Below are 9,568 nucleotides of genomic sequence, written 5' to 3' on the forward strand. Positions count from 1 at the left end.
CAAAGGTAGCAGAGAAAGAAAACAATTGCCATTGAATAAGCATTGAACCAGAATGTGATGCACATCACAGGCAATTCACTAAGAGTCTGCAAAGACAAAAAGAAATCCTACTTGTTTATATCCTGAAGAAGATAAAAACCCATTACAGATATGCTCTCAAGACAAACAATAACTGGTTCTCAAATAGGAGAACTTAGAAGTACCATTTGACATACACATAGTTTAGGTTCACCTGATAGTTGGAGTGGCCATCTGTTTTCGCTAGTTGGCTTTAACCAAAGGAAAAATAAAATTCTCATATCCTTGTGACAGGAGGTGGTTTTGTAACTTGGAGCAAGGAACTTGCCAAAGTTAGAGTCCTACCCACACATACAAATTCAGAGATAGGAGCACTATCTTTCTGGATGCTTACATTTCAAAGAGATGGCTTCTAGGTATTTGAGAAAGATATTCCTGGGTTGTAAAACTGGCTAGAGGGCTATTTACATTTTAAAAAGATTTACACACATTTCAAAGAGACAGAGAAAGAGAAGAGTGGGTGGGGGGGCGGTTGGATAAGTCTCTTTCCTTATTTTTAACGGGAAGAGAAGGCTCATGTTTAATTTGTATTGCCCTCACGCTATCTGATTGTTCTTGGCTCAAAGCAGGTGTTTGGGAGTGTTTCAAACTATCCCTATTACATGTATATGTCTTTATTCTAATTTTTAAAAGTTAATTTTTTCTTTCTTTAGTTTCTTGAATTAGTTTCTTATTTTTATCTTCCTTTTATGTGTTTGTGTTTTGCTTTAATTACACAAATAGTGCACAATATATTTTCTTTTAATTTTGTGAATTTTAAAAACAATTGTGCACATTGATCAAAATTACGAAAATAAAAAGTTTCTGACAACACCAGTTGCTGATGAGGTTGCAGGATAACTGGAAATTGCAGTCACTTTAGAAAATGGTTTGTCAGTTTATTTGAAAGGTAAACATACATGTACCTCAGGACCTAGCAATCCTAAACCTGGTATTAACCCTAGTGAAACAAAAACTTACGGTCACACAAACATCTGTAAAAACTGCTCATATCAACTTTATTTTATTTATTTATTTGTTTTTGAGACAGAGTCTCTTTCTATTGCCCAGGCTGGAGTGCAGTGGTGCAATCTTGGCTCACTGCAACCTCCACCTCCCGGGTTCAAGCGATTCTCCTGCCTCAGCCTCCCAAGTAGCTGGGACTACAGATGTGTGCCACCATGCCCAGCTAATTTTTGTGCTTTTAGTAGAGACAGGGTTTCACTATTTTGGCCATGCTGGTCCCGAACTCTTGACCTCAAGCGATACTCCCACCTCGGCCTCCCAAAGTGTTGGGATTACAGGGGTGAGTCACCATGCCTGGCCATCAAAGAAACTTTATTTGTGATAGCCAAAAGCTGGAAACAACCCAAATGCCCTTCAATGAGTGAATGGGTAAACAAAGGTACTGCATCCATAGAATACAATCATGCTCAGCAGTAAAAAGGAATGAGTTACTGATACTGGTAGGAACTTGGAGGAATCTCAAAGACATGCTGTTATTAGGTCGTTCTCACATTGTTGTAGAGATATACCTGGGACTGGGTCATTTATAAAAGAAAAAGAGGTTTAATTGACTCACTGTTTGGCAGGCTGTGTAGGAAGCATGATGCTAGCATCTGCTCAGCTTCTGGGGAGGCTTCAGGAAACTTACAATCATGGCAGAAGGCTAAGCAGGCACATGGCATAGCCAGAGCAGGAGCAAGAGAGAGAGAGTGGGGAGGTGCTCCATGCTTAAACCAGATCTCTGCAGAACTCACTCACTATCCTTAGGACAGTACCAAGGGGATGGTACCGAACCATTCATGAGAAATCTGTCCCCATGATCCAATGGCCTCTCACTAGGCTCTACCTCCAAACACTGGGGATTACAATTCAACATGAGATTTAGGTGGAGACACAGATACATACCATATCACATGCTGAGAGAAGCTGGTCTCAAAACGTTAAATACTAGGTGATTCCATTTATGTCACATTCTTGGAAAAGGAAAAATTACAGTGATGGAAAATAGATCAGTGGTTGCCAGGGGTTATGGGTGGGGTGAAGGTTTGACTACAGAGGAGTTAGCATCAGGGAACTCTTTCTTAGGGTGATGAAACTGTTGTAAGTCCTATTTGTGGTGGTGGTTACATGAATCTAAATATTTATTAAAATCTATAGAACTTCTACCAAAAAAAGATCACATTTACTCTACACTTAAATTGTAAAAAACAAATAATTTATTACACTGTACTTGTTCTTCAGCTTCCTTTTAAAATTTCAGTGATAGGTTCAACAGCTCTTTTATATCTAAAATATAAATGTCCATTATTCTTTTCTATTGCTGCATAACTTCACATATATGGATGTAGTGTGGTTCAGTTAAAAGTCCTCTGTCACATAAACTACATGTACTTTATTTTTCCAATTTTTCCTTTTTTTTTTTTTTTTTTTGTTTTGAGACAGTGTCTTGCTCTGTCACCCAGGCTGGAGTATGATGGCACAATCTTGGCTCACTGAAACCTCTGCCTCCTAGGTTCAAGCGATTCTCCTGCTTCAGCCTCCTAAGTAGCTGGGATTACAGGCATGTGCCACCACTTCTGGCTAATTTTTGTATTTTTAGTAGAGGTGGAGTTTCACCATGATGGCCAGGCTGGTCTTGAACTCCTGACCTCAGGTGATCCACCCGCCTCGGCCTCCCAAAATGCTGAGATTACAGGTGTGAGCCACTGTGCCTGGCCCATTTTTTCCTTTTAAAACAAAATAAAAATGTTTTTTTTTTTCTTTTTTTTTTTTTCTGAGATGACGTCTCACTGTCTCACTCTTGTCCCCCAGGCTGGAGTGTGATGGCACCATCTCGGCTCACTGCAACCTCCGCCTCCTGGGTTCAAGCGATTCTCCTGCCTCAGGCCCCTGAGTAGCTGGGATTACAGGCTCCTGCCACCATCCCAGGCTAGTTTTGGTATTTTCAGTAGAGACGAGGTTTCACCATGTTGGCCAGGCTGGTCTCGAACTCCTGACCTCAGATTATCCACCCGCCTCCCAAAGTGCTGGGATTACAGGCATGAGCCACCGTGCCTGGCCAAAAATGGACATGATTATTTCTGATTATGCCTCTGTGCGCATGGATTAATTTTTTTTTTTTTTTTTTTTTTTTTGAGACAGAGTCTTGCTCTGTCATCCAGGCTGGAGTGCAAAGGCCCAATCTTGGCTCACTACAACCTCCGCCTCCCAGATTCAAGCAATTCTCCTGCTTCAGCCTCCTGAGTAGCTGGGATTACAGGCGTGCGCTACCACGCCCGGCTATTTTTTGTATTTTTAGTAGAGGCAGGGTTTTGCCTTGTTGGCCAGGGCGATCTCTATCTCTTGACCTTGTGACTCGCCCACCTCAGCCTCCCAAAGTGCTGGGATTGCAGGCGTGAGCCACTGCACTCCGCCAAGTACTAATATATTTTAAGGATAAATAACTAAATGCTTCACAAGTGTATTGCCAGCACCACATTAATAATTTTTAAAAATTTGTCAAGGTAATAAATGAAAATTATAAAATTTCAAAACATAGAGGCATTGATCAATAAAACAAAACTTATTTCTTTGAAAAGATCAGTAAAATAGATGAATCTTAGATAAGGCTGCTGAGCAAGTTCAGGTCTGTTAGCTTTTTGAGTTTCATTAACTAAATTTAACTTTGAGTTTAATTAGCTTTTAATTTAAGAATGTAAAATTTCTTGTTTTCTAGTAAATGCTTTTAAATCTTTCATCTAATTTCTACTTTAACTATTTTCATGAAGATTTTATATGTAGAGCTCTCATTTTGATTCATTTCCAAAATTTTGTAGTTTTTATGTTTTTTTAACCCACAATTATTTAGAAGGTTAAAAAAAAAAAATCCATCTCGTATACACATACCTTTTTTCGAAATTCTAATGTTGTTATATTGTGGTTAGTTTATATGAGTGGATTGATTTCTTATGGAATATTTGAAATATACATGTATTATAATAATCAATTTTTAGCCATTTTTTAGCTGTGCTTTAAAATTGTATGTATCTATTTTGTTAGTTAATAGTTCTACATGTGTATTAAATCAAGATTTTAAAAATACCTTTTTAATCCTTTAAAATAAGTATGCTTGTGCATTTTTTGTTTACTTTGAGGACTCCTGAGGCTTATGGCCCATTAAAGATTTCTGTCTTAATTATAGATTTATTCATCTCTTCTTATCTTTTCAGCAGTTTTACATTTTACGTGTTTGTATTTTTGAAAACTTAACTAATTTTAGCTCTTCATTAATTCTAGGTTATATCATTGGAAAAAACAATGTTATCTCAGCCTTTCTTTCTTTCTTTCGTTTTATTTTTATAACCAGAACTATGAAGACTGGGGCCAAAGAGATGGATCACTATTTTGAGCAAGCCTGGATCTGGACTTGGGATTAATTTTGGCCAATAGAGTGTATCGGAAGTGATTCCTGTTCTGAACCTAGGCTTGGGTCTCAAGAGGCCTTGCATGTTCATGCTGTCTCAGAACTCTGCTCTGTTGCCAGGAAAACAAGCTCCAGCTAGCCTTTTGGAACAAAGACAGACTATTCCAGTGGACTCCACTCTAGACCTGCCAGCTTGCATTAATCCTCACATGTGTGAGCCCAAAAGTGAAGAAAAGAACTTCTCAGCTGAGCCCAGCCTCAATTTATGACTCATAGAATTATGACATATATAAATGACTTTGCTTTAAGCTACTAAACTTTGGTGTGGTTTGTTACGTGGCAAGAACTAACTGATGCACATGAACTCTTCAATGTTTCTGATAGATTGTTTTACTTCTCTAAATAGAATGTATGTGTGTGTGTGTGTGTGTGTGTGTGTGTGTGTGTGTGTGTGTGCATGGTTTGCTATTTTGATTTCATCTCAGTTCTTCATTAATTATTTCCATTTATAAAAAGATGCATTTAATCTAGGGTTTAAAAAATCGTAAATAGCAGTTAGGCTGCATCCTAAAGATTTTTCTTTATTTCCATGCAGTGTTATCATTATTTATATAAAGGATATTTTCAACTTATTACTTGATATGATTTTGCTATGTCACCACCCAAATCTCATCTTGAATTGTAGTTCCCATAATCCCCATGTTTTGTGGGAGGGACCAGGTGGAGATAATTGAATCACGGAGTGGTTTCCCCATCCTGTTCTCATGATAGTGTGTGAGTTCTCACAAGATCTGATGGTTTTATAAGGGGCTTTTCCCCTTTTTGTGCTGCATTTTTCCTTGCTACCACCATGTGAAGAAGGATGTGTTTGCTTCCCCTTCCACCATGATTGTAAGTTTCCTGAGGCCTCTCCAGCCCTGCAGAACTGTGAGACAATTAAACCTCTTTCCTTTATAAATTAGCCAATTTCAGGTATGTCTTTATAGTAGTGTGAGAATGGACTAATGCATACTATTGAACAATTTAAATGTATATAAAAGTCAAGCAATGACATAATGAGCCCCCATGTATTCATCATCCAAATTCAACATTAACTCATGGCCAATCTAGTTTCTTATACAACCCAATTTACTTTCCCCTTCTTGGATTTCCCCTCCTTTGAAGCAAATGCCTGATATTATAAGATTTCTTTTGTACATATTTTAATGGATATCTCTAGGTGATATGACCCTTTTGAAAAATATACCCTTAAGGAACCTGAATACTGTTTTGGTGGAATGTAGGTTGGTGGAGCCATTATGGAAAACAGTATGAAGTTTCCTAAGTAAATTAAAAATAGAACTACCATATGACCCAGCAATTCCACTTCTGGGTATATACCTAGAGGAAATGAAATCATCACCTCATAAAATGTCTATACTCCTATGTGCATTGTTGCATTATTCACAATAGCCAAGGTATGGAAACAACTGAAGTATTCATTGAAGGAAACAACTGAAGTATTCATTGTAGGATAAATGGGCAAAGAAACTATGGTATATATATACAATGGAATATTTTTCAGCCCTAAAAATGAAGGAGATCTGCCATATGGAGCAATGCGAGTGAACCTAGGGGACATTGTACTAAGTGAAATAAACCAGACACAGAAAGAGAAGTGCTGCATGATCTCACTTATATGCAGAATTAAAAAAATAGAAAAAAAAGTTGAATGCAGAGATAGCGAATAAAGTGGTTACTACTGGGGTGTGGTGGAGGGGTAGGAAATGGGGAAATGTAGATCAAAGGACACAAAGTTGCAGATATGTAAGAGAAACAAGTCTAGAGGTCTAATGTACAATAGTGAATATATATTGTATTCAGGATTTTTGCTAAGAGTAGCTTTTAGGTGCTCTTGCCACACATACATACAAATTGTAGCTGTGAGATGATGGATATGCTAATTTCCATGACTATAGAAATTATTTCACTGTACACACACACACACACATCATATTGTATACTTTAAATATATACAGTTAAAAAACACATTCTTAGCCTGGGCGTGGTGGCTCACGCCTATAATCCTAGCACTTTGGGACCAGCCTGACCAACATGGTAAAAGCCCATCTCTACTAATAAAAAAATACAAATATCAACCAAGTATGGTGGTGCATGCCTGTAATCCCAGCTACTCAAGAGGCTGAGGCATGAGAATCGCTTGAACCCGAGAGGCAGAGGTTGCAGTGAGCCGCGATCGTGCCACTGCAGTCTAGTCTGGGCAACAGAATGAGACTCTGTCTCAAAAAACAAACAAACAAACAAAAAACACGTCCTTAAAACCATTATCATATCTGATAAAATATTAATTTTCCTTCATATTATATTTTATAATATGGCTTCATATTATAAAATATGAAGTCAGCATTTTTTCCCAAATGTATATTTTCCCAAATGTATATTTTTCCTAAATGTATATTTTTTCAAATTTTGAAAAAATTTACAATTTATGGATATGATCCATAAATTGTAATTGGTAGATGTGTCTTCTGAGTTTCTTAATTTATGTTACCCCTTCATCTGTTTTTTCATTTTTGTGTGTGTGTTGTGGTTTTTTTTATCTTATTTGACAAAACATGATCATTTGTGCAGTAAAGTTTCTCACATTCCCCAAAAAAATTTTTGGCGATGTCTTTTAATGTCTTTCAATGAAAACTGAACAAGTACTTTTATTTAAATGTCACCTCATAGAGGCAGTCAACACAGGTGACCTTTTCCTGGAGAGATTCTGTCCTAATGCACTCCTCATAGACAGCAAAATCTTCTCTTCATCTCAAACTCTTTCTCAGATTGGCTCGAATCTATTTCCCTAAAAGTTATTTATTGCCCATTGAAAGCTAAGAAACATTCAGAAACCATTTTATGAGAAAAACCAAGTTAAAATACATGAAAAAACTTGTTGCTTTCTCCTAGACTGCCTTTTTTTTTTCAAGAGTTTGTCTCTTGGTGCTTGAATTTAATGACTGGCAGCCCATCAGTGGGACAAGCAGAGGTATAGCCACATATATACACTGAGGCAAGTGTGAAGGCTTTAGGGGAAGGAACTTTCTATAAATTCTATCCTTGATTCTCACTTTTCTGATGATTTTTCAAAATATAACTGGCTCTGGAAACTAATTTTTCCTCATGTTATTTTGTACTTTTAGGCCAAGCAGGGTGAAGGATAACGTTGCATTTCAGAATTTGCTGATTGAATCCCCATGGTGGTATTTCATGATCTTCCTTTGTCCTTGGTATATCCTAGAGCATGTGAGTTAGAGTGAGAGCCTTGATTAGATCTGGGTTTGATTTTTTTTTTTTTCTTTTCTTTTTTGGCAAAACAGCTTTGAAGGTGATATTGTATACTTCTATCAGGAGGCACAAATGTCTAATTGTTCTTTTGTTGTGATTTTCTCAGCCATTAATGATCATTGCCTAGATTCATAAATTCACCTGAGATTACAAAATGGCGATTTGTTTCAATGCTATTATTCCTTCATTTATTAGCTGGAAATATTTCTAAAGTTACTGATAAAATTACTTATCAATAATTTGGTTCTTCTGAGGTGCAGTTTTTACAGAAAAGCCAGGATAAATTCTTTACTTTTCTTTCTTTCTCTCCTTTTTTTTTTTTTGAGACAGAGTCTCACTTTGTCACCCAGGCTGGAGTACAGTGGTGTGATCTCAGCTCACTGCAACCTCCACCTCTGGGTTCAAGTGATTCTCTATCTCAGCCTCCTGAGTAGTAGCTGGGACTACAGACGCTCGCTACCATGCCTGGCTAATTTTTGTATTTTTAGTAGAGATGGGGTTTTGCTATATTGGCCAGGCTGATCTCAAACTCCTGACCTTAGGTGATGCGCCCGCCTTGGCATCCCAAAGTGCTGAGATTGCAAGTGTGAGCCACTGTGCCAGGCCAAATTCTTTACCTTTCTTTATCAGTTTTGGATATGTTTGATATGTTTCAATTAATTGTAGTTATTTTAGTTTTTGTGTTTCTGGCTTTATTGAGGTATAATTGACAAATAATAATTGTACATATTTAAGATGTACAATGTGATGTTTTGATAGGCATATACATTGTGACATGATTACCACTATCAAGCTAATTAACATAGTCATCACCTCTCATAGTCACCATTTTTTTTTGTGGTAGGAATATTTAAGATCTACTCTTAGCAAATTTCAAGTATCCAACAGAGTATTATCAACTGTAGTTCCCATGCTATGCATTAAACTCCTGAACTTACTCACCCTGCATAACGGAAACTTTGTACCCTTTGACTAGTACTTCTTCATTTCCCTCAACTCCTTTGGCAACCACCATCCTACTCTCTGTGTCCATGAGTTTGACATTTTAAGATTCCACACATAGGTGAGATCATGCAGTATCTGCCTGCCTGTGTCTGGCTTATTTCACTTAGCATAATGTCCTCCAGGTTCATCCATGTTGTCACAAATGGCAGAATTTCCTTCTTTTCAAAGGCTGAATAATATTTCATTGTGTATATCACATTTTCTTTACATATTTATCCATCCATAGACATCTAGGTTGATTACATGTCTTGGTTACTGTGAATAATGCTTGCAATTATTTATCAAGTTTCACATTTTCCCATCTTTGCCAAGAGAAAGCCTATTCAAGTTGACTTCTTTGTTTTTTTGACATGACTTCAGCAGTCTTTGGCAAGTTGCTTTTTTCCAGTATGGTAAAATCTTCCAGGTACATTTGTATAGTTGCTTCAAGCTCAGAAACAGCAATTTCTTCAATAAGACTTTGGGAAATTATATTTATAGGTAATATCCAGGGTGAGAGGGGAATCATTTCCACTAGGCTGGTCAATATTTCTAGGGCTTTTCAGTGGACAGGGGTAGCAAAAGGTATTTTAAAAATAAAATATAAGATTCCAATTCAAATTTAGGATTACAGAATTTTTACCTAAACTTTTATTTCTTATCTCTATCAGTGACACCACCATTCATTTCCTTTATCCCACAATATATGTATTAAAGTCTCAATATGATTACTGAAAACATTAAAACATTTGCAATTCTTCTGTTTTAGGCTATATTCCAATAAGGAAG

The sequence above is a fragment of the Rhinopithecus bieti genome, unplaced genomic scaffold, assembly GCF_001698545.2.
Source record: "Rhinopithecus bieti isolate Rb0 unplaced genomic scaffold, ASM169854v2 scaffold_27016, whole genome shotgun sequence".
Lineage (NCBI taxonomy): Eukaryota > Metazoa > Chordata > Mammalia > Primates > Cercopithecidae > Rhinopithecus > Rhinopithecus bieti.